Below are 25,412 nucleotides of genomic sequence, written 5' to 3' on the forward strand. Positions count from 1 at the left end.
CTTCTCCACGCAGAGTCCCGGCATCAGCAAATGACATGCAAACGTGGGTCACAGCCACTGAGTTCCCTGGCCCCGGCTGTTTCCACGGCAAGCCCTGCGCTAGCTGGGTAATGAAAGGGTTTTCCTCCTCCCAGGGAATGTCAGGTGTCATCCAACAGGGAGAAAAAGGAATGGGGCGGGGGGGGGGGCGCTTCCTTGCACTTCTGAAATCACCAAGACTCACATTTGTTGAGCATTTATTACACACCAGGCACCAAGCTAAGCACTTTGTGCGCCGTGCCTCATTTATTATTCACAAAGCCTTCAGACGAAAATGCAACCATTCCTACTTTACAGAGGAGAAAATTAATTGATCCCAAGTTACAAAATTTTGAAGTGGTGGATTTAGGATTTGGACCCGGCCCTGTCTGATTCCAAAACTCATGCTTCTCATGCAAAGAAAAACTCAAACCTGCCTAAAATCCCTCCTGAAAGCCACGCCCTCCGACCACAGCCTTGGCCATGGGACCCCCAGTAGTCACTGGTCTCCCTCCCCGCTGCCTCTGAGCTAGGGCACCTGCTCTGCAAGGACACGGAGCCTATTAAATTCCTCCTTGTATCCCCAACCATCAGCACAGTGCCTGGGCCACAGAATGCATCGGCAAACAACAGCTAAATGACCGAACGGTCAAAAGATAATTTTTGTCTTGAGGATAAAATCATGACTCTCATATACAAATATAAACTCAACCTGTTTCCAAAATCTTATTTTACTCATTAATTAATGGGGGAATCAGTAAGGTGTTGCGATTGGTTCAAAGGAAAACTCAAAAGAACCCCAGATATAAATATCTTCATCTGCTCAGGCTGTCATACCAAAATACCTCAGACTGGGTGGCTGAAACAACCAAATTTATTTCTCACAGTTCTGGAGGCTGGGAGTCCAAAATCAGCGTAAGCTGGGTAGGTTTCTCCCTCTGGCTCATCGATGGCTGCCTTCTGGCTCTGTCCTCCCATGGCCTTGGCTTGCTGTGTGTGCAAGGAGGTGGGGGCAATCCGAGTCCCACCCTATGACCTCATGTCACCTTTATTACTGTCCCGCAGTTTCCAGCTCCTAATTCAGCCACGCTGGGGGTCAGGGCATCAACCTATGAATTTGAGGGGAGAGGGACTCAAGCATTCAGGCCGTATCAACAGGCAAAGCTGAAATGAACTTACAGACAGATGTAAACAGGGTCTATTGCACTCCAGGGAACCCAGGGATCATTTTTAAGGACAACAATCATTTGCATTACAACTCCCAGAGCTGTAAAACACCTCAAAGACAACGAAAGGTTGAAAGAAAACAAAACAAAACAAGAATGTGCTAGTCTTTCGCAATGTTTCCCGGATAGTGATCAATGAAAGCAGGTGTTAGGACCACGAGGCAGCCATCCCTAAGGCCACCTCCCTTGGACTGCGCTTTTCCATGCTTCACTCCACCTCCACCAGCTGGGGGTGGTCCCACAGCCTGGCCCCCACAACTCCAGCCTCACCTCTTCACTTCCTGACCCCCACTTTATGCTCCAACATCACCAACTCTTGGTAGTTCTCTGTCCACCTTGGGCCATTTCTCCATGCCTTTACTCACGCTGTTTCCACGCCTGGAGAGTGGGTCTCACATCCTTTCCCTTACTAACTTATCCCCTGGGAGATTCCGTTCAGATGTCCTCCGTCCCCCTCCTCTTACGCCACCTCCCACACACAAGCTCTCTGCTCCAACATGGCCCTCTCCCCATTTACTGCATCACTCCTGTTCATATGTCTGCTCCCCCTTCCACTCAACTGTGGGCTCCCTGAGAACAGGGACGGTCTCCTGTACTGGGTTGATTAGTGTCCCCCCCAATTCATACCTTCCTATACCTATGAATATGACCTTATTTGGAAATAGTTCTTTGCAGATATAATGAGTGAAGATGAGGTCATACTGGAATAGGATGGGCCCTAAATCCAGTATGACTGGTGTCCTTCTAAGAAAAAGGAAATTTGGAAGCAGAGACATACAGCAGAGAAGGCCACGTGGAGACAGAGACAGACTGGGGGGATGACTTTACAAGCCAAGGAACATCAAGGATTGCTGGTCACCCCCAAAAGCTAGGAGAGAGGCATGTCACAGATTCTTCTCTAGAACCTCAGAGGGAGCATGACTCTGCTGTCACCTTGACTGGGGGCCTCTGGCCTTCAGAACTATGAGAGAATACATTTCTGTTGTTTTAAGCCACTGAGTTTGTGGTACTTTGTTACTATAGCCCTAGGAAGCTAAGAGATATTTTGGTATGAGCGAGTGGTGTGCTGCTATAACAACACCTAAAAATGGGGAAGTGGCTCTAGAATTAGGGAACGGGTAGAGGCTGGAAGAATGTTGAGGTTTAAGATAGGAAAAAAATCTAGACTCGCTGGAAGACTAGAAACATGGACGTCAAAGGTGCTTCTGGTGAGATTTCCAAAGGAAGAACGGGACCTGTTTGTTACTGGACACTGGAGGAAAGACGACCCTTGTCATAAAGAAATCCTTGTCAAATTGTGTTCTACCATCGTATGGAGAAGCAGAACTTGGATAGTTAGCGGAGAGATTTTCAAACAAAGTGTGGAGCCAAGGCCTGGTTTTTCCTTGCCATTTATATGAAAATGTAAGAGGAAAGAGATAAATGGAAGAATGAATTGTTATGCAAAAAGGAACCAGCATTTGATGTGGAAAATTCTCAGCCTATCTAAACAGTGTGCTCTGGAGACAGGGACAAGGGTATGACTGGACAACTTTTGCTAAAGACTTTAGGCATGTGAGGGCGCCTGGGTGGCTCAGTTGGTTAAGCGACTGCCTTCGGCTCAGGTCATGATCCTGGAGTCCCGGGATCGAGTCCCACATCGGGCTCCCTGCTCGGCAGGGGGTCTGCTTCTCCCTCTGCCCTCTTCCCTCTCGTGCTCTCTGTCTCTCATTCTCTCTCTCTCAAATAAATAAATAAAATCTTTAAAAAAAAAAAAAAAGACTTTAGGCATGTGACCTATGGATTCAATCAACCCCCTCAGCAGAAGTCAGGAATAGAAGTGTGATTAGCTAGAAAGGACCTGTGGACACCCCTCACGGCTAATGGCATGGATCCTTTTGACATACTAGGAGACCCACAAGATTTTAAAGAATTTTATATCACTAGAAATACTAGCAGTCTAGACCAAAAAGAATAAGGATGGGACAAAATGAAGGAAGAATGACTTGGAAGGCAGCGTCACAGATGCGTAGGCCAGAAGAGGAAAGCCACTCCTGAGGGCCTAGAGTGGGGATCAAGCCCCAGAGAATTATTCTCAGGCCTTGAAACTTGACGAAACTTTCCTTGCTAGATGGAAAACTTGTTTTAAACCAGTAACCCCCGCTTATACCTTCCATTTTCTCCCCTTCAGAGTAGGAATGTCCATCCTATGCCTGACCCACCATTGGACTTTGGACACAGATAACTTGTGTTCTATTCTCACATGTCCACAGATGGAGGGCAATTCTGCCCTGGGAAGGCTTACCCTCAGAGCCCCATCCATGCCCAATGTAAATGACTTACATGATGAGATCTGGAACTTTTCTGAGTTGATAATATTTAGATGAGATTTTAGAGTTAATGCTAGAATGGTTAAGACTTTTGAGAATGTTGAAATCGGGTGAATGTATTTTGCCTATGAGACAAAGATAAGAATCTGGGGAGACCACAGGGTGGAATGTATTGGATTGAATATTGTCCCCCCCCCCCCCCCAAATTCACGTCTGCCCAGAACCTGTGAATGGGAACTTTATTAGGGAAATAAAGTCTTTGCAGTTGTAATCGTGTTAAGATGAACTTACACTGGATTAGATAGACCCTAAATCCAATATGACTGGTGTCGTTTTAAGAAGAAGGAAATCTGGAAATAGAGACACACAGGACAGAATACCATGTGAAGACAGAGCAGATTGGAATGATGATTCTACACACCAAGTAACACGAATGATTTCCAGAAGCCACCAGAAGCTAAGAGAGTGTCATGGAACCAATTCTTCTCTAGAACCTCAGAGAGAGCATAACCCTGCCGGCACCTTCATTTTGGACTTCTGCCTTCCAGAACCATGACAGAATGAATTTCTCTTGTTTTAGGCCACCCAGCTTGCAGTGCTTTGTTACTGCAGCCCTAGGAAACGAACGGCTCCCTTGTCAGAGCCATATAGCCCTCACTATTATCGCCAAAGCTCCAGGGTCCAGGGTGGGACCTGTACACAGATTGACCCTCAGCCACAGAACCTGCCTGCCAGCACCATCTTTTTAGCCCTCAGGGAGGGACCTTAAGTAGAGGATGAGTAGATATTAGCCAGGCAAGAAGGGGGAACAGTGTCCTGGTAGAGGGAACAGTATCTGCAAAGAGCCAGTTGTGATAGAGAATGTTTCTTGGACGAGGAAGTGAAAAAAGATTATCAGTGAAAGGAAGGGAGTGGAAGGGAGCTGGAACCACATGAAAGAAACCAGATTAGATCAGCAAGGGCCTCATAGGCAGATGAAGGGGACTGAAATTCATCCTATGGGACAAAAGGGAGCCATTGGTAAGGCTCTAGGATACAGAAAATATATACATAAAAACCCCTACATATATAAATATAAATATAAACACTTACAGCTCAGCAATAAAAAGACATAAAGCCCAATTTAAAAATGGGCAAGGGATTTGAATAAACAAAGAAATATAAATGGCCAATAAGCACTTGAAAAGATACTCAACATTATTAGCCATCAGAGAAATGCAAATCAAAAGCACAACGAGACACCACTTTACACCCACTAGGTTGGTAGGGTTCCCATATGATTCAGCAACTCCACTCCCACATATATGCCTCAGAGAACTGAAAATATATGTCCATATATAACTTGTACACTAATATTCATAGCAGCATTACTCATAATAGTCAAAGAATGGAAACAACCCAAATGTCCCTCAATTGATGAATAGATAAACCAAATATGGTTTATCCATACAATGCCTACTTGATTTTATTCAGCCATAAAAAGGAATGAAGTCCTGATACATGCTACAATACAGATGAACCTTGAACATAGGCGAAGTGAAAGAATTCACATAAAAGGCCATATATTATAGGACTGCATTTAGATGAAATGCCCAGAATAAGCAAATCTACAGAGACAGAGCGTTGACTAGTGGTGGCCGAGGACTAGGTTTGTTGAGGGACTAAAGAGGTGACTTCAAATGGGCATCTGGTCTCTTTCTGGGGCGATGAGCATGTTCTAAAATTGATTCTGCTGATAGTTGCACCATTCTGTGACAATACAAAAACACACTGAATTGTATACTTTAAAATGGTGAATTTTATGATTTGTGAATTATATGTCAATAAAGACAAAAAGAAAGCCATGGACAGTTTTAAGCTGGAGAGTGATGTGGTTTGTCTGCGTTTTAGAAAGACTGTGCTCTGGGCCCTGGGTGGAAAACAGGCCGGAGGCAGAGAAATCCTGAGTTATGAGGCTGTAACAGAGTCGTGGAGAGAGATCATGGCAGCCCACCCAAAGGAAGAGCAGTGAGGGTGGACAGAAAAGGTCAGATCAAGAAGTATATAGAATGGGGGCGCCTGGGTGGCTCAGTCAGTTAAACGTCTGACTTGATTTTGGCTCAGGTCATGATCTCAGGGTCATGAGATTGAGCCCCGTATCTGGCTCCACGCTGGGCATGGAGCCTGCTTGGGATTCTCCCTCTCCCTCTGCCCTTCCCCAATCCCCCCAGTATCCTCCCCCCTGCCCCCCCCCCCCGCTTGCACACACCCGCTCACGTGCTTTCTCTCTTTCTCTCTAAAAAAAAGAAAGAAAGAAGCATGTAGGATGGATGTAACATGTCTAAACATACACAGTCCTAACTGAGGTGTGCAGAAACATGACTCTCTTTATCTCTCTATAACTGAACTTCATTCTTGTGGCAGCTTTAAAAAATGTCCTCAGGGCACCTGGGTGGCACAGTCAGTTAAACATCTGACTCCTGATTTCAGCTCAGGTCATGATCTCAGGGTCCTGGGATCGAGACCTGCGTCGGGCTCTGCACTCAGTGGGGAGTCTGCTTGAGATTTTTCTCTCTCTCCCTCTCCATCTGCCCCTCCCCCCTGCTTGCATGTTTGCTCTCTCTCTCTCTAGAATAAATAAATCTTTAAAAAAAAAAATGTTCTCAAAATGTGGACCAAACTTAGTGACTTACTTCTAACAGAATGTGAAGATGTGTACGTTAACTTTTAAGGCTAGATTATAAAAGGATACGTCTGTCTTTCTCTCTCCCTGTCTCTCTCTTTGTCCCTCTCAATTGCTCTCTCTGGACAAAGCCCACTGCCATGCCATGAGGATACCCAAGCATCCCCGTGAAGACCCCAGAGGGAAAGGAATGAGCCCTCCCATCAACAGCCAGCACCAACTCGCCAGCCATGTAAGTGCACCACCTGGAAGCAGAGCCTCAGACCCAGTGAGGTCCTCAGATAACCCCAGCCTCTGGGTTTTCCAGCTGTGACCCGCAGTCATCACCTTGCAGAGAAAAGCTGCACCTGCTTGCCTTCCCTGGATTCCTGACCCACAGAAACTGTGAAAGATAATAAAAGTCATTGATGTCCCAGGCCACTCCGTGTTGAGATCATTTGTACAGTAGAGAACTAATAGAACTCCGAAGCCCTAGTCCTTATGACAGCAGAGAACGTTTGATCCTGCCAAGTAAAGGCGATCGAGTCACTTCCCTTTTTAAAAGTTAAGTCTCGGGCGCCTGGGTGGCTCAGTTGGTTAAGCGACTGCCTTCGGCTCAGGTCATGATCCTGGAGTCCCGGGATCAAGTCCCGCATCGGCTCCCTGCTCGGCAGGGAGTCTGCTTCTCCCTCTGACCCTCCCCCCTCTCATGTGCTCTCTCTCTCTCCTCTCATCCTCTCTCTCAAATAAATAAATAAAATCTTTAAAAAAAAAAAAAAGTTAAGTCTCTTTGGGGCCAACACGCAGTTGGTTCCAGACTCAAACTCAAAGTTCAAACTCCCTATCAGGGCTTCTGGTTTTCTCTGCCCTTGCTTCTCCCCTGGATGGAGGAGGCTGAAGTAACCCTGAGGGCTAGCTCGCTCTCCATAGTCCTTGGGCACTGGTTTCAACCTTTGCTGCATCTGCCACTAAAGTGGCTGTGGGTGGGGTGACCTGTGGTCTATTCTCAGGATGAGGCCATCCATATAGTCATGCATCCTATGCTCCACACAGAGGGCTCTGCAGAGGGGGTGAATGGGAGCTGGCATCCACCCCGCGCCCTCCTCGCCAGGCCGTGCACAGTTGCTGAGTTGGTCCGGAGGAGAGGGTCCCCTGGTAGTTTATCCTCCCAGAAGGGGAGGCTTTTCGTAAATCCTACGAAGACCAGATACAGACAGCAGTCCTCCCCCATCCCCACCACTCTGACGTAGGCCCCATCTCCCAGGACCTGAAAGAATAAGGAGACTAACGCACTCAGCTCAGGCACAAATTTCAGGCAGTGCCAATAAACTCAGCATCGAGATAAATAATACTTGAATGCAATATTTCCTAATAATCAAAATGAGTGCCAGCAGATTGGAATGAAATACCAAACTTTTAATAGGGGTAGGTTCCAATCTAGCCCTTGCACGACCCTGTCTCCCTCACCTCATTCTAATCCCGGCCCCACTTCCAATAAAACTTTATAAAACCAAGCAGCCAGTCCAAGGGCCATGGTGAGCCAGTTTGTTTTTGGTTTTGTTTTTGTTTAAGGATTGCATTAAAATATTATTATCTTGATTATTGGGTTGCTCCTCTCCTGCTAGCCCTGACTTCTCCCACCAGCCCTCCTCCTGCAGGCTGGGGGCCACTCTGGATTTCCTGGATGCCAGCCACAGGCCAGGAACCAGAAGGGGTGGCAGCAGGAGGCTCCTGCAAGAGACAGGGTCTCAGGCTCTCTGAGCCTAGAAGGTACCTTTCTGCTCTGCCTTGTCTATCTATCCTCTGCCGGTGCAGGACATTCTGGGAGTTCCGGGGGGGCAGGGCAGACTCACCTGATGGTCTCTATCACCCCCTGGCATTCTGGTCCCTAAGTGAAAGCTGGGGGCAGGGGGACAGAGGAGAGGCTCAACTGCCCCTTCTAAACTTTGGCTCTCTACCTCTTTGGCCCCTCCACTTCCTGGGAAGGAGCACCTTCCTGTGTGTTGGGCAACTACCCTCAAGCCCTTGCCCTGTGGTTAACCGTGTTCTCATTCACACATTCATTTATTTTATTTTATTTTTAAGATTTATTTATTTATTTATTTGAGAGAGAGAATGAGATAGAGAGAGCATGAGAGGGGGGAGGGTCAGAGGGAGAAGCAGACTCCCTGCTGAGCAGGGAGCCCGATGCGGGACTCGATCCCAGGACTCCAGGATCATGACCTGAGCCGAAGGCAGTCGCTTAACCAACTGAGCCACCCAGGCGCCCCCACACATTCATTTAGTCCTTTACTTCCAGTCACTCCTTGATCACTACTCTATGCCAAGCATTTGCTAGATGCCAGAGACACAGAAAAAAACCCACTACTCGTGGAGCAAGCAATAAGAGGGACCCACACACCCAAATAATGATAGGAAAGTCTTGCATATAAAGTACAAAAATCAACATGCGCACAGGCTTCGTTATAGCGGGGAAGAGGGAACGATCACCTCTCCTGAGAAGCCTCAGGACAAGGGAGGTCAGGTCTTCCCAAGCCCATAAACTGTCAACAGATCTTCCCCTGGAGAAGAGCACCCAAAAGAACCTGGACTAGAGTAGCAGCAGTGACGAGAGAAGTCACAAAATTGATGTAAAGAGAGACACTGTTCCAGGGCATAGCAGTAGGCGATTCACAGGCGCTCATCGGTAACCTGGGGACAATCCTAATAGCCCTTTATGAGGTTGTTGAGTGTATTAAATGAGATATATCAGACACTTAGCACGGTGCCTCGTTCACAGCAAGCTACTGTGTAAGCACAATGTTAACTCCTATCACTCATTAAATCTTCAATCTAATGTCAGAAGCATTGCATGAGAATAAAGGTTTAGTCCTATAGATGTTTGCAAACGGAGAAAGGTTAATTCAATCGGTGCGTAAGCATCTACTACCTCCCTAAACACTCTATGGTTAAGTTTTTAAAAATTCCGTGATCAGCTAAGCCTTCTTGGCATTTAAAGCTAAACTGTTCCTTTCTTAAGCTCTAGATCTTGCCAATCAAAATCATTTTGCTCATAGACTATTGTATCTGTGTCTGCCTCAAGTCGAAAAATCCATTCCGCAACTCAATTGACTTCTTTGTTCTAGGCTGTAGCTGCTCTCCCCAGAGGCATGGGTGCTACTGATGCCGTGGGAGCAGGGGGCACCCTGCCTCGCACGGCAGCTTAATATCTCAAGAACATTATTCAGCCTCTCAGGATACCGGCAGGATTTAGGGATGAGGCTTGGGGGATGGGGCATGAGAGGAGGATTAGATCCAAGGGGCTTGATTTGTAGAAAGGCTTGTCTTTGGGGGGACTTTTTTGTTCCTCCCACAAGAAATTAAGCCAGCCTGCTAAACTATTCCACTTGGTGGGAAATAGGATGGTGTATATTTACTGAGCGCCCACTCTGTGGCCCGCTCTGTTCGACAGGGTTCCCCCAAACACTGAGACAGCTCTGCTTCTGTGACTTTCATCTAAAGCACCTTGTGGGGACCTCACCTGGGGGATGGAGGGTAGAACGGTCCAGGCTCTCAGGAGGCTAGAGTGAGCTCCTCATGTGATTTGGAATTTAGAAAAGTGAGCCCATACTTCTAACAGGATTCCTAGCATTCGGGTAAACTGATTCTGCTAGTGATATTTCTATTCCTACCCTCCATCTTTTCACAAAATGCAGTTAAATTTGAAAATAGCAGCCTGTCTTTGGCCATGTTCAGAGAACCAAAGAAAAGACTGAACTTCAGCCTGAGCTGAAGTTAAAAGAGAAAAGCTGTCCCCTCCCTCTGAGGGGCTGGTCCCCAAGCAGATGGGAGACCCTGGGGAGGAGTCTTGGCTGGTGGGGAGGCCTTGGGAGATGGAGAGAAGCTGGGTTCCTGATTCTCCTGGTTTCTCCTGTTCCAATCACAGCTCCCTTCCTGCCCTGGGGGACCCATGAGAGCCCCCTCCTTGCCCCCCTTTTTTTTAAAAGGGTGGGGAGGGCAGAGGGAGAGAGAGAGAGAGAATCTCAAGCAGACTCCACGCGCACAGAGCCCAATGTGGGACTTGATCCCAGGACCCCAAGATCATGACTGAGCTGAAATCAAGAGTCAGATGCTCAACCAACTGAGTCACCCAGGCACCCCCTCCTTGCCCTTTCAACAACTCCCCTGTCATTTGAGCTGGTCTGCGAGGCTTTCTTTCTCTTAGTTCCAAGTCACCATCTCCAACTAGAACAATGTCTTAGCCCAAAGGCATGATTCTAAGAGTAAGAATTCTGGGCAGAGACGTAGGTAAGGGTGGGGGGCGGGGGTGGGGGGAACACCCACCCTTAGAAGCTCATGATCCTTGTCTTGCTCGCAGTAGGCCATTCACTCCTTTGTTCATTCCACAAATATCTATTAAGTGCTTACTGTGTGCCAGGCACTAGGCATAAAAACGAATAAAGAAAGACACAGCCCCTGCCCCGTGGAGCTCCCTTCCGATGGGGAGACAGATGGGTAAGTGGGTTGCGTGAGCATTTCAGGGATATCAGCAAGAGCCTCAACTCTGGAATTCCCTCCTCCAAGGCACCCCGTTAAAATTAACTCCACCAATTAAAGGCATCGTTAGAAGACAATGCTGCCTGTCTTCCTCTTTATTTTTAATTACAGGGCCTGGCCTAACGTTGTCAAACCATTTATAATTAGAGCAGAGCTCTGAGCAGGAGGCTGGGAGAGGAAAGGGAAGAAGGGGTTAGGGAGACAGGGGCTCCTACCCAGCCCCTCCCGGACCTCTGCCTCCAGTGCTGCCCGCTAATGGACTGGGTGGCTGGGATGCACTCTCCACTTGCTGTCACCCCTGCTTCTCAGCGCACACCCTGATTATAGTCATTAGGGAGTCACCGGGAGCGACAGGAAGACAGGCGGCTGGTACGGCGCTGGCCTAGAAGGGGGAGGCGGCTGCAGCTGAGACAGGGCCAGCTCAGGCTGGAGAGCTGAGCCTGGAGAAAGAGCAGGGGTGAGGCTCCTCTCCCGCCCTCTCCCTGCAGGGAGGCCTCCATCTCGCCCTAAAACAGCCCGCAGTTGGTACAGCCAAAGCTGCGCGAGGGCCATGGGGAGAGGCAACCAGCCCAGTGCAGGGGGCTGCAGACAAAGGGGCTCCCCTCCATCTGCGCTCCAGGCGCCAGCTCGGCTTCCCTGCACCCTGCAACCAGAGACAAGCGCAAGGCAGACTCCCAGCCCTCGGGGCAGCTGCTGGGAAAGGATTCAGGAGGGAAAAGGCCTGGAGCTGGCTGTACACTGACTTGGTGGGACCTGGGCTCTCACCTTCACCTTCTGCTCAGACCCAGGGGGACAGAGCTCCTCCTCTTCCTGTTATTCAGGGAAGGTCATGTGACAAACAGGGAGGGTGGTTCAGAGGTGGCCCGGACCCCCGAGTTTCCGGCCCCCCACTGTCGTCGACCTGGGCCAAAGGTGGGGAGGATGGGGAGGCCAAGCAGGCTGTGAACTGTCCATGGTCTCCATGGTACCAGACAGGACCCACCCTCCAAAGTGTCCCCCACCTGGGACCCCTTCCAAAGTGGGGACCAGGGGAATCAGGAGCCGACCAACCAGTCTCCTCTCTCCAATCACCCACCCTGACCTGCTGTGGTCAGTGACAGTGTCTTGACTGAGTTCTACGTTCCTGGAAAACAGCAATTTTACAGAAATCCCCCACCCTTTCGGGTTCCAGGAAAAGTCTCACTGCAGAAAACCATGCTTCCCCATATGACTTAGATCAGACTCCAAGATGCCCCCTTGTTTACCTAGGACAAGGCCAGACAACCCCTGCAAACTGCTGCTTTTTTGCCTCATAAATGTTAAGCCAAACCATTTGTCCCCACTGGCCAATTTGGACAAAATACCTGTTCACTTGACCTGACCAAACTTCAGGCCCGCAGCTCTCCCCTGGACTTTGACCTCCCCCCAACCCCACGGCCTGAGTCAGCATCAGCGCTTGGGAACAACCCCTCCCTTTAATCACCTCTCCCAGGAACTGCCTGACCTCAGAGAAGAACCTTCCCATCCAGACCACCTGCTTGTCCCATCCCTCATCTGGTTCTTCTCACCTGTTTACGTTCCTCTATTTAAAAAAAAAGTCCTCTCTGTCTGACCCTTGAGATGCTGAGGTCCTCTCCTCCTACTGCAATTGTCGTTTGGAATAAAGTCTCTCCTCACTTCAGCCTGATTTGTTCTTTATTTGATAATAGCCCAGGAAAAAGACGGTGCCCCCTTGAAATGGCCTTTCACAGGCCAGGCGTCCCCAGTGACCGCCACGTGACTCACATGCTCCAGCAGCTCTGCAAGGAGCCTGGTTAATGGTTAATGGGTGGGAACTCCCCTCTCTTTGCTCCCAACTAGTCTCTGGACACTCCCCTGTCAAGGCTTACCGCTTCGTAACAAAAGCAAGCAAAACCTGAATGCAGTTGATTCCGAGCCACGCTCTGTGCTGAGTACCTCCCGGGCAGTTTCTCAACCCTCGCGTGCTGGGCACGTTTTCAGCTATGGAAATTCGGAAATTCGCGCTCGGAGAGACATGGAGCCGATACAGACGACGCAGGAGTGGGGACAGAAGGATGGCACAGCCAGAGTGGCAGCTTCGTGGGTCTACCCCACAGGCCTTAAAATACCGTTTTCTCCTTGCCTCGCAGGTTCGTTCTGAGGATTAAATGGCTTACTATACCCGCAAGTGCTTAGAATAACAGTGTCTGGCGCGTGGCAGGTGCGACATAATTGGGAGCTATTGTGACTTCTCCTACTACTGTGATGACAATGGCATGTGCTGCAAAGTCAAAGAGGTTGTGTGGTGCTGGGTTAAGTAACTGGCCCATAGAACCTACTTCTATAAAATCACACTGTTTACTTATCTTGTTTATGGGCTCGGCAACTAGAATGTGAATGCCACGAGGGCAGGGATCCCAGTGCGGCTCCCTGCTATACGTTTGCCGCATGCCTAGAATGGGTCCAGAACACAGTCAACATTGTCGAATGAAGGAAGGAATGAAAGAAGCCCAAGACTCTTGCCCCTAACCATCAGGCTCTCAGGCAGCCTTCTGGTCCTAGATCCACAGCCTCTTTTTTAAAGGCAACCTAACCAGTTCCTGACCCAGAAGGTAAAAAAAAAAAAAAAAAAAAAAAAAACACCCAGTCTCTCCAGCCACATCAATAACAGTCCCTTTACTGAGATATGGAATCTGTGGGTTCTGGAAATTTGTCCCATGCATCCTCTGGTTTGAACCACTGTAAGTGTTTTTAGCATCTCCAGTTTACAGGAGAAGCTGGGGTCCAGAGAGGGAACCCCGCCTACCTGCCTCTCTGTCCTCCAACCCCTTCCTCCCTGCCAAATCTCACTCTCCCACCGCCATCCTCCCCTGCAGACTCCACTCCCCACCCCCACCCTCCCTCTGGATCCCAGGCTCTGCACTACCCCTATCCCCCATTCCCCACACCCCTATCCCCGACCCCTACCACCCCCACACAGTACCCAGTCTCAGCCAGGGAGCCTCCAAATGGAGCCTGGCATCTTCCCTTTCTGCTCTGCTAATTATCCTTTTAACTCGCACTGGCGTATTTTTGCCTCGCGATCTGCCGGTTTATTTTTATCCACCTCTCTATAATGGTATCGGGGCCGTTACTCAGGGAAGCTCCCGGCTCTGAGCTGCTCCCCAATTTACAATTGCAATTATGATCTCCGACAGAAACACATGCAGCTGGCATCAATTTTAAGCAATATTTTGATCATAATAATTAAAAAAGTAACTTATGGCATGCACGCCTTGGATAAATTAATGTTATTCCAAGTCTCTGCAAAGGCATGTAAGGGAGGAAGGAGTGAAAAAGGACATGATGCTCCAAGATCTCTGGGTGCCCTGGGAGTTTGGCTCCAGCAGCCTTCGGCCTGGGGGCTCCCGAATTAACCTGCACACTGACTTTAATATCTGGGTTGAATGCTGCCTGTCCCCACCCCTCCCCCTGACACACGTGAAATTGATGGTTATTAAGGTATTTGGATATAAACAAGCACATTTTCTTGTCACTGTTCCCTGGGCAGGTGACAGGCAGCTGAAAGGATGTTCTCCTCTCTCTCTAACTTGATGTTCTAGACCCAAATGAGAGCAGGACCTGACGGCTTGGGGGTGGGGATGGAAAATGGCCCAAATCCCTGATGTCCCTCCTTCCCAGCACATACGGAACGTACATACACACCTGGACCCATGTACTCATTCATTCCCAGGTACCATCACACACACACACACACAAATCTACCTGCCCAACACACAGGATTCATAACCACACACACCCCCTCACACCTCCATCCACGGACACATTCTCATAAGTTACACACGTGTTTATATAAATCTGCTCTCTTACAAGTGACTCACAGTCACAAAACACACATCCCACACTTTGATCGACATACAAACTCACATGCGTGTATGCACGAACCCACACCTGCACACACACAGACACACGGTTCATAATCACAAACAAGGCCTGCACACAGAGTCACACCATGAAACTCACAAACGTGCGAGCATGGGTGCCCACGCTTCGATGAATTCTCTCCCACCCACTCTCCCCTCTACCCAGGCAGCCCCCACACCCCAAAGCAGGCCAGGCTGCGAGGCAGTACCAGGGCGCTGATCAGCTTCTGAGGGATGGCTGTCCCCACAGAGGAAAACATACGGACACACAAACCTTTGTACACCAATGCAACCATTTATACCCTTTCTGATACCCGCCCAGGGTCTCCAGCTTAAGTCTCCTAATCTGGGGGTCCCAGGCAGTCCGGTTCCTGCCCTCACTACGCTGAGTGCACAAAAGGCTGGGGATGGAGGAGGGGATGGGAAATTCCATTATCTTTCAAGAACCGTTTACTTTTCCTTGTTTGTATGATGATCATCACTACTTTGGGTAAACAGTAAAAAAGAAATATATCTTTTTAATAGTAAAAAGATGTGAGTTTGGGTTTTTTTTAAGATTTTATTTATGTATTTGAGAGAGAGAAAGAGAGAGCAGGACTGGGGGGAGGGGCAGAGGAAGAGGGAGAAGCAGGCTTCCCGCTCAGCAGGGAGCCCAGTGCGGGGCTCAATCCCGGGACCCTGAGATCATGACCTGAGCCGAAGGCAGATACTTAACCGACGCCCCTAGGCGCCCCTAAAAAGATGTTTTAATAAGAAAACTACCACCCCTGTCCCCTACCCGGGCCTTGGACATGGCAGAGTTGGGTTTCCAGGTCTCAGAGGCAGATGCTTGGATTCAAATCCCCGCTCCATCACCCACTGATGAAATGACCTTGGAGAGGGCTTCATTCCCCTACTTCAAGGAGCTGGCCCAGGACCAAGTGAGGGGCTGAGCGCAGCACCTAGCACGGGGCAGGAGCCCAAGACACCTCTTTTGCCTATGGTTTTGTCGCTATCATCTTGAAGCCTGGGCTTCCCCTCCCGGGGTATAGCCACTTCCTTCTCTTGTCACCAGGCCCTCCTTCTCCTCTTCTGCCTCTCCTGCATCCCCTCCAAGGGTACTCAATCCTCCGGACCCTCCATGCCTGTCCGTCCACAGGCCTCCTTCAGAGGCAACTGCCACTTCTATCATCTCCCAGGGTGGGTTGGGGCAAGCTACGGAATTGGGGGGTAAAAGATGAGTTGTGATTATGAGCTCATGGAGTAAGTCATCTAACCTCTTGGGAGCCTCAGTTTCCCCACTGGTGAAATGAGAACGGTGCCTGCCTTCCCCACCGGGCAATGCTGAATGAGGCCAGGTCTGAGAAGGACTCTGAGTGCAAAGCCCCAGACACATGTCAGTTGTCATGCTGGGCTTTGTCTCATCATCTGGGAGATCTCCTCTAGAACTGCAACAGCCAAGACAGCAGCCCCTCCTGGAGTCAGCCCCTCGCTCTGCCACGCACACTGCCAAAACTTCCCAGTTCCGGCCGCTCCTGTTTCTCCCCATGACTCCATCCTTTGACTCCCAGAGTCTCTCCCTCAGGCTCCTCCCTCCATCCCTTCCCTTCAGTCATCACCAGGTCTTCTCCTTCAACTTACAAAGCTTCTTCCCCCACCCCACCCCCCTCCACTGTGTGTTCCCTCTCTCACTGTGTCTCTCTCTGGACATCCCCCTGGCCATCACTCAAGCCTATCACTGCTTTTCTTTTCTTTTTTTTTTTTTTAAAGATTTTATTTATTTATTTGTGAGAGGGAGAATGAGAGCGAGCACATGAGAGGGCGGAGGGTCAGGGGGAGAAGCAGACTCCCTGCCGAGCAGGGAGCCCAATGCGGGACTCGATCCAGGGACTCCGGGATCATGACCTGAGCCGAAGGCAGTCGCTTAACCAACTGAGCCACCCAGGCGCCCCTATCACTGCTTTTCTGAAAAGTCACTGACATGTTCCCTGCCTCCAGCTTCTCCTCCGGCTTTGTCCTGCTCTTGACGGGGACAGTGTACCTTCTTCAGGCACACCAAAAGCAAAATCCAGTCACTCCAGCCCCTCAGGTAAAGTCCAGATCCCTCTGCGTGCTTTTTTGTCTCCCCAACAATCCATCTTATTTTTCACCTGTGAGCAAAGGACACATAGGTGGGCATTTCACCCAATCAGAGCAAAGAACCTGCTAACCACACCTGCATCAGGACCTCCCTGAGCCTTTGCTCTGGCCATCCCCTCCTCCCCAAAGTCTTCCTGCTTTCCCCCTCAAACCTATAGAACTCTTCTCCAAGTTCAATACTCGGCTGGAGGAACCCCGTCCCACAGGCTTGTCTGGCAGCTCCAACCCACAGAAATCCCTGGCCTGGGGTTTTCCCTTTGAAACATTTTTATTATGAAAGATTACAGACATACCAAAAATGTATAATAATGTAACAAAATGTATGCACCCAATTTTTTTTAGCTTTAATGGTTTGATTTTATCAATGTTATAAGGTACATAATTTGAAGAGTTACATAATTCTACCAGGTTTAATGTTAAAAACAAAACAAAACACAACAGCAATCCTCTGTTCCCCCACCACACAGGCCGCTCAGGCAAGGCACCACTCCCTAGAGGCAACCACTTACACTGCTTTTAGCTGATTCTTTGGATATTTACCTCCACATCTCTTTAAAATGTGCTTATATTGCTACTTCTTTGTTTTTCCATTTGGGGCAGTATGTATTGACTTTCCACTATGTAGAATGAGGATCTGGTTCTCCTCCCTCTTCTCTCTCTCTCTCTCTCTCACACACACACACACACACTCACACTTCTCACCCTCCCTATCCTGACTATGTGTTCATATTGTAATTTCTGTTAGATCACTAGGTACATGATTTGGACTATAAGGATGCCATCTGAGGTCTGATCCTTTGCAGGAAGTTTATAGAATCTCTTCCCCATGTCCTGAAATTTCACAACGTTGTGCCTTGGTGGTGGCTATTTTTCCACTATCAGGCACTTTGTGGGCCTTTTCTTTTGTTTCTTTTTTTTTTTTTTTTAATTTTATTTATTTGACAGAGAGAGACACAGTGAGAGAAGGAACACAAGCAGGGGAAGAGGGAGAAGCAGATTCCCCACTGAGCAGGGAGCCCGATGCAGGACATGAGCCGAAGGCAGATACTTAAGGACTGAGCCACCCAGGCACCCTTGGTGGGCCTTTTCATTAGGGAAATTTGAATCCTTCAGGCCTGGAGCGGCTCTAGTTAGTTCCCAACTTCCTCCTTTCTGTTTCCTCTTACCAGAAACCCTTTGATTCGCGTAAAGGACCTCCCAAATTACATCTTCAATTTTTTTTTTTTTGAGATTTTATTTTTAAATCATCTCTGCACCCAATACAGGACTCGAACCCACAACCCCAAGATCAAGAGTCGCAAACTCCACCGACGGAGCCAGCCAGGTGCCCCTTCAATTTTCTTATCTTTCCTGTTTTCTCTACCTTTGTCTTCTTTGTTCTATTTTCTGGGAGACTTTTTAGACTTTATCTTCTTCTGCGTCTGTTGAATTTTTCATTTCTGCTATCGTATTTTTAATTTACAAGAACTCTTTTTTTGTCCTTTTTTATAGCATCCATTTCTTATTTCCTGTAATTATCTTCACTTATCTCATGTAGGATACTCATGGTAACTTCTGCTGTTTTCCTCTTCCTCCATAGTACATCTTTCTGCTGAGTTGCTTCTTTCTGTTTGTCTTGGCCTCTGTCACGTTGGCGACTCTCCTCATATAAATCATGCTCCTTGGTTGTCAGCAACAATATAAGAGTAGAGCACCCAATGCTGATTGGGAGTTCTTAGTAGGTAAATGGGACTTGCTGACAGTAAGATTCATGTAGGTGATTGGCTATTTAATTGGGGAACCCCTGACGTCCGTATCTTTAAGTCTTCCCTCTTGAGCTGATGGGATTCTCCAGGGAAAACCTCCCGGGTCTCTTGCCTCGAGTCTCCAGAGAATAAAGTCCTGGCCACCCACATTCTAGGAAGGGGGATGTAGAGTTCTCAGTGTCCTATATACAGGAATTCATTGCATACCCCCTCCCCTTTTTCAGCATGGTATCCATCCTCAACCTGGTCTCCCAATCCAAGACCCTCTATTTCACCATTTCTGGGAACAAACCTCAGTTTTCTGCCGGCATGGGGAAAGGGCAACTATCCACTTGCACAAATTCAGGGAGGGGACCCAGAGATCAAAGTTCCCCATTTTCAACCAAGATTCCTAATTTAGCTCCCTCCCTCGCTCCACTTCCAGTGACACCTGAGACTGTGGAGGGATGGGGGAGAGGGTGGATTTTCAGCACCAGCCCCCTCAGCAGTTCCCTTCGGCTAGGTCCCCTCATCATTGCTTTCTAGTTTCCATACTTCTGTTGCTGATTTCACCCCTCCCATTCTCTCCATCCTCGTGGGTTTCTGACTTTTCAAAAAGCCCTTTATGGTCCCTTTAGTAGGGTTTTCAAGAAAAACAAAATTAATTGGGTGTGTTCAGTTCACTATCTTTACTTAGAAGTTTCCACCTGCCTTTCACCTTTGACTGGATGGGCCCGTGGTTCTTCATAAAAATCCCTTTATTGCTATTTTCACGGGGTTTGAGAAGATACAAACCAATGGATGGTTTCAACTTGCCATCTTTAACTGGAACTACATTGTTCTTTATTGAACTTCTTTCTAGATATAAATGTCTTTCTCTCCACTAACTGTGAGCTTAAGATTCCTTTTTTTCCCCCCTGCTTTTGTTTTTTTGGCCTCAAAAAAAAAAAAAAAAAAAACAGCAAACAGCACAATGGCCGGATATGGTAGGAGCTTCTAAGGATTTCTCACTGGGCCTGTGCCTTCCTGCTATTTAATCTAGTTTCTCTAGCCTTGACAAATGGACATTTGACAAATAAATATTTACCAAATATTTACTCTTTGCCTGATAATTCTCCAGGCCCCAGGCATACAGCAGAGATCACATCTGTGTCCCTGCTCACATGGAACTTGCATTCATCTTGGTTCAAATGTCTCCAGCGCTGTGAGCTCACTACCTCCCAACACAGCCCACCTGTTGCCAGGAAGCTCCCACCAAAAACTAGTTACCTATTACTCCCACTCATGGTCCAGATTCCTTCCTGCAGAGCCTCCTCTTCCCCAGGACAGACCTCTAGCTAACTAAAGGTTATCTCTGACCCTGTCTTCCTCCTACTTCCCTTGTTCAACCTCCCACCCCCCAGTTCTTTCAGCTGCTCCTCCGTGAAGCCACCAAGCCCTACCACCGTCCCGATTCTCTCCATTGCAGCCAGGCTCTGGACCCTTCATGAGTAGGAAGGTTGTGTTCAAATTTAAAAAAAAAAAAAAGATTTGGTCTATGTCCTCCCGTTCTAGGAACAGAGCTTCAAAAACCCTTGGAATTTCCTGAACACTAGGAGTACCTTTTGTTATTCATAACTTGCCTCTTTCGTGCTTCTTTCAACCACACCTGAGTTTATGCTAATGCTATGATTCACAGGGAGGAACTAGATAGTTTCAGAATGAGGGCTGGGCTGGTCTTCAGGAAAACCAACTGCATGTGAGCAGGGAAGTGAGCAGGGAAACTGGAAGCCTTGATCTCCAGGGAGGAGAGAGGGGCTGGAGCTGGAGTTCAATCAAGTGGCCGATGATCTAATCAATTGTGCCTAAGTAATGAAACCTCCATTAAAACTCTGAACCACGAGGCTCAGAGAACTGCCTGGTTGGCAAGTACATCTACGGAGCTGTACTGGGAGGGAGATACACCCTGACACTGCGGGGCAGAAGCTCTTGCGCTTGGGGTCCTTCTGCACCTGACCTGTTCATCTAGGTATTCACTTGTGTCTTTTATAATAAAACGATAATCATAAGCGTACCGCTTTCAGTGAGTTCTGAGTCATTCTAGAAAACTGTTGAACCTGAAAGGGGTGGGAGTCGGTATGGGAACACCAGAATTAATAGCCGGCCAGGAAGAAGTGTGGGTGGCTCAGGGACCCAGGACTTGCAGCAGGCATATGCGGTGGAGGCAGTCTCGTGGGACGGAGCCCCATGACCTGCGACATGTCAGAACTGATTTGAATTGTAGGACAGCCAGCTGTCAGAGAACTATGTTGAAAGGTAGAAGCCAGGCCTGCATGCTACCTGGCACCCCATGTCCCCCTCTTCCAGCCTCTCGAGCTCCCTGCCCAGCTGAAGAGGACTCCACTTCCCCAAGGAGGGCCATTGTTGCAGGGAGGGCCTGGGGGGTGAACAGCTTCCTTCATTCTACACTTAGGAATGGCAGTCCATGTGGCCAATTATTTCCCTGTTTGAAGGGCTACCTTATTATCTCAACTGGTCTGTAAAACCCTTCAGAGTTTCTGTAGGTCCTACTACGTGTTCAGCTCAGGATGGGCACCCAGGGGATGTTTAACCATGTTGGTTGGCATGGGGTGGCTCAGTTCGTATTAACCTGTCCTTTGGGGAGAACTTCCCCTTCTCCAGCCTCCCTCCCTTCTGCAGGAGCCCATGAAAGCCTCCATGAGTGCTCAGAGGGTCCTCACCTGGCTTAGGCCCTAGAGCCTCCTGTTGGATGGCGTGGATAAGCATCACACCCCCAGGGTTTGGTGGTGGTTGCTCTTTCACATTTTACCGTGGACCATGTACCTGTCTGGGTGGGTGGTGGCTTGATGAGCCATGTCTGCTATGAAACAAAGCGGCCTGGCCAGGCTCTCCCTTCCTGATACATAGGAGTGGGGATGGCAATAATAATTCACATCGGCACATTGCTCTGCAGACATCGAGTCCTTTCCCATGCTGAAGCTCCTTTAATCCTCCAGCCCAGTGTTTTTCTTCCCGGCCTGCCTCTTTATAGATAAGAAACAAAGGCTAAAACACAACAACAACAAAAAAGAAACTAAGGCTAAATGAAGTTAGGGGACACTTAGCAAGGGAAGAGGACTCGGGTCTTCCCACTGCACATCTCTCGAGCTTCTGTTCCATCCCGCGTGATTCACCTGAGGACAGAGGGGGGTGCAGCGGCTGGGCAGAGGGGAGGAGCGGCAGCTTCAGTTCCTCTCCTCTCCCTTCTGTCCCCAAGCTGAAGCTCCTCCTTTACCTACTCCAACCCAGAGGCCCATTTATGTGCCTCCACCAAGCACCGCTAAGGGTGGGGATAGCAGGGGAGAGCGAGTGGCTAGGAAACATGGGCACCCATTAACCAGCAGCCCCCCCAGAGGGATGGTGTTGGGATTCGGGGGGCACTGCTCGCATCGGCTGCAGCCCTTCCCTCAGGCCTGCCTCTGTAATCTGCTCCCCCAGATGGCTGATTTAGAAGAGGACCAACCCTCAGTCCCGTCCGGGCTTAGCTGAAGCTTAGCCCTGGTGTCCAGCCCACCAACCTGGAGCAGAGGGTGGGAAAGAGAAAGGCCACTTGCGTTACTTGCCTTCTTTTAAGCTTCTCTACCACCAGAGTCTCGGAAGGGTCACCTCATCTGATGGCCCAGTACGCACTTCCTGCCTGCTACTTTCGGGGCCCCCGAGACCCCAAGTGCCATCAGTGTTGGTCTTACTTGACCAGGGAACAAAGGCCAGAGCTAGATTTTTTAAAGTCTTATTTAACTTGATTACAAAACCTTCAGAAAAGATGACCCAGGAATTTGCATACGATGTCACCTGGTAACCTACCTTCTAATGCAGGTATAAAGACTCCTGTAGATACTTTGCTAAAGACACAATGAGGGAGCAGAGAACGTGAGGGTCTTAAGGCACCCCCCCTTCCTGGCAGAGGACCCCAAAAGGGTGAGGCATGGGAGGGGGAGCTCTGACACGGCTTGCTGGGGGCTGCCTCAGCATCCGGGACACAACATCTTTCTTGTGACGTGTCAGGAAGAGCTGGTGACATTCTCCCCCGCCCTAGCTTCCATATGATTAGGATACTTTCCCCACCTACCTCATGCTTTAAGCCGAAGGGACATTTTAAGTGGCCCTTCTCTCTCAGAGTCCCTCCCCCACCCCGAGCTCTCAGCTCTCTCATCCTAGGACCAGCCTGCTGGCCCTGAGTGGCACGGGGGAGAGCCATCCAGCACAGCAGGGGAGGAAGACGAAGACGGGAAGGCGGGCTTGGTGGAGGAGTAGGAGCTAAAGAGTAGATGTTTTCTGATTTGAGAGGAAATCTCAGTGAGACCAGATGGAAAATCCGTCGCGATTTGTACAGATAAATTATCCACACTGTGGCTTCATTGGAAGCAAATAACCCACATTCATGTGGAGAACACCCCCTCTTCTATTTGTCCCCAGGCTTTCAAGAGCTCAGAGGGAGTCGGGCAGCCTCAGAAAGCCAGCTGATGGAATAAGAGGGGCAGACAGTTCTGGGGAATCTGGTGCTCCCATTGGGCTATCCTGGGCATGTGCAGGAAGACTCCGAAGGCTGACGGGAAGGAAGGTGGGAAGGCTCCAGATGCCCCTCCATCAGCCTCTTCGTTCCAGCCCCCTGGGGACACTGAGGAGTCCCAGATCACTCAGGCCCGGGGAGTCTGTTCCACAGGCCTCTTCATCCCACACAGCCTGCATGAGCCACCTCAATGCTCCACGGAGTTGGTGCCAAGCAGCCATGGGGGCGAAGAAGAGAGGGCAGGGCCCCTCCACAGCCTAGCAAGTGTGGTTTCCTCAGGGACTAAATGCCACGCCGGGTCCTCCTAAGGGATCTCCAGAACCACAGAAGGACCGGCTAGATGGAGGAGGCCCCAGCCCCTGTGTGTCACAACTGAAGACGACAAGGGACTTGCTCAGGTGACACCACACCAGTGCTTCGCAGAAATGCCAATACCTGGTCCTAGTCTCACCCCTCTCCCCAATCTCTAGGGCTCTTTCCAGAACCGCTGCCTGAGCAGGTGGCCTCTCAGACGCTGGTCCCTGAAGTTGAGCCCTGGCCTGGCTCAGTGGTGTTCACGGTCACCCTCACCATCGGCGCACGGGGGTGGGGTGGGGGGGCTGCAGCATGAGCTCTAGAGAGGCCCGGAGGACTGCCACGACCGGTTCCCCTCCCCGGCGGCTCCCCCTCCCGGGCCCGGCCCGGCTCCAGCCCTAGCTGGGCCCTGGCAGCTCCCTGCCGCTGTCAGGTAAGGTGATTGCCATGTTTGCAGCTCCTTTCCTTGTTTGGAAAGATCTGGAGGCAGGTGAGGCTGGAGGGGAAGCGGGACTGACAGGTTGTGATCAGACTGCTGGGGAGAGGAGTCTCGGGAAGACTGGCTGGCGGCTGGAGGCTGCGCCCCGCCTCCGCACCCCGCCCCGGGCGCCCCGCCCTCGAGGACCCAAGGGCCAGCCTCCTCCTCCCCGCCCTGCAGGCCCTCCTCCTCCCCGCCCTGCAGGCCCTCCCGGCCGCCAGGCCGCCAGACCCCAGCAGCGGTCGCCGGGCCCTCCTCCTGCCCCCGACGAACCCCTAAACGAACCCCCACCGCCAGCTGGCGGCCCTTCCCCCCACCCGCCGGGCGGTCCCTCCCGGTGTCTGACTCAGATCTCCGCCCCGGCACCACGCCCGGTCTTCGGAGGAAGGCGCATTCTGCTGTCACGCCGGTCCCTTTCCCCCCCGCACTTCGAGGGACCCACCTAGATAGACATCAGTCACGTTGGGCTTTTTCTCGGCGCCTGACAAGGCAATTTGTGAGGAGCAGGGCTTTCTCTCGGGCAGGATGCTAAGTGGGAGCCGAGGAGGTGGGTGTGGGGGTGTTCTAGAGCGATGCCCAAATTAAACATCCAATCTGCCATGTCCTGTGTCATTCAACGCGATTCATCTTCTCCCGGGCTCCCCGCTGGGACGGCTCCCGAAGCCCGCGGACGTGGCGCCGCGCTCGTTAGCGGCGCTGTCGATCTGCCTCCTCCGCCCCGGAGAACAAATGGACGCCCCGCGGTCCCCCCCGCCCCGTTGTCACTCAAGAAGCCCGCGCTCCCGCGCTCCGCCGCCCGCCGAACTGCCGCCCAGACTCCGGGCCGAGCGGGCCGCGCCCGAGCCCGTCTGCGGGGGGAGGAGGCAAGGCGCGGGAGGAGGGGCCTGGGGCTTTCTGGGGACCCCCGCCGCCGCACGGGGGCTCACAAGCACCCCCCCCCACACACACACACACACCACCGCCCACCGTCTGCCTCAATGACTCGGCGGGGGCTGGGGCCGGATGCTGAGCGGTGTGCGGTGTGTTTGAGTTTGCACATTCCAGAACATGGAAGGGACTCTGGGGTTCTTCTGGGCCTGCTAATAGGCTTCCTCCCCGCACCCCCCCCCCAGTCCCCCCACCTAACTGTGCCCCAAACCTGCCTTGCCTGCATTAAGCCAAGGAGGAGGGGCTCCGGGGCTCAGAGGAAGCATTGCCAACCCCTTGGAAGCGTTGGGGTTTTTTGGGTTTTGTTTGTGTGGGATTTTTTTTGTTTTGCTTTGTTTTTTGTTTCTGATGAACCACATATTTGCAGTGTTGCTTCCCAAACTCTGAGGTCCTGGGGCTCACTGAAGGATGCCCCCACCCGACCAGGAGGAGGCGCTCTACCCAGGTTTGGTAAGATGAAGACATTTTCTACTGGAAAACCAAAGGTGAGGGCCTCAGAAGATCAAGAGGAGAGGAGGAAGGGCAGGAGACCATGAGAGTCCTAGCATCCAGCTCCTGAGGGCTCACCCGGATGGCTACTCCAACCATAATCACCTCCCGCCCCCCCCCCCCCCCCCCCCCCCCGCCTTTCCCCGGGCCTAAGGATTTGCCACCAGGCTCTCTAGAGCTCGTTCTGTCCATCCCCCTGCA

General features: G+C 50.4%; 1 long non-coding RNA gene across 1 annotated transcript in view; it reads right to left on the reverse strand.

The window, feature by feature from the left end:
- The window catches only part of LOC123857729 (uncharacterized), a 259,889-nt gene that overhangs the window by 62,018 nt on the left and 172,459 nt on the right, over positions 1-25,412 (reverse strand). The window lies entirely within an intron of this gene.

The sequence above is a fragment of the Mirounga angustirostris genome, unplaced genomic scaffold (assembly GCF_029215605.1).
Source record: "Mirounga angustirostris isolate CCGP_5_RB_7025 unplaced genomic scaffold, mMirAng1.0.hap1 SCAF_13, whole genome shotgun sequence".
NCBI classification, from domain to species: domain Eukaryota; kingdom Metazoa; phylum Chordata; class Mammalia; order Carnivora; family Phocidae; genus Mirounga; species Mirounga angustirostris.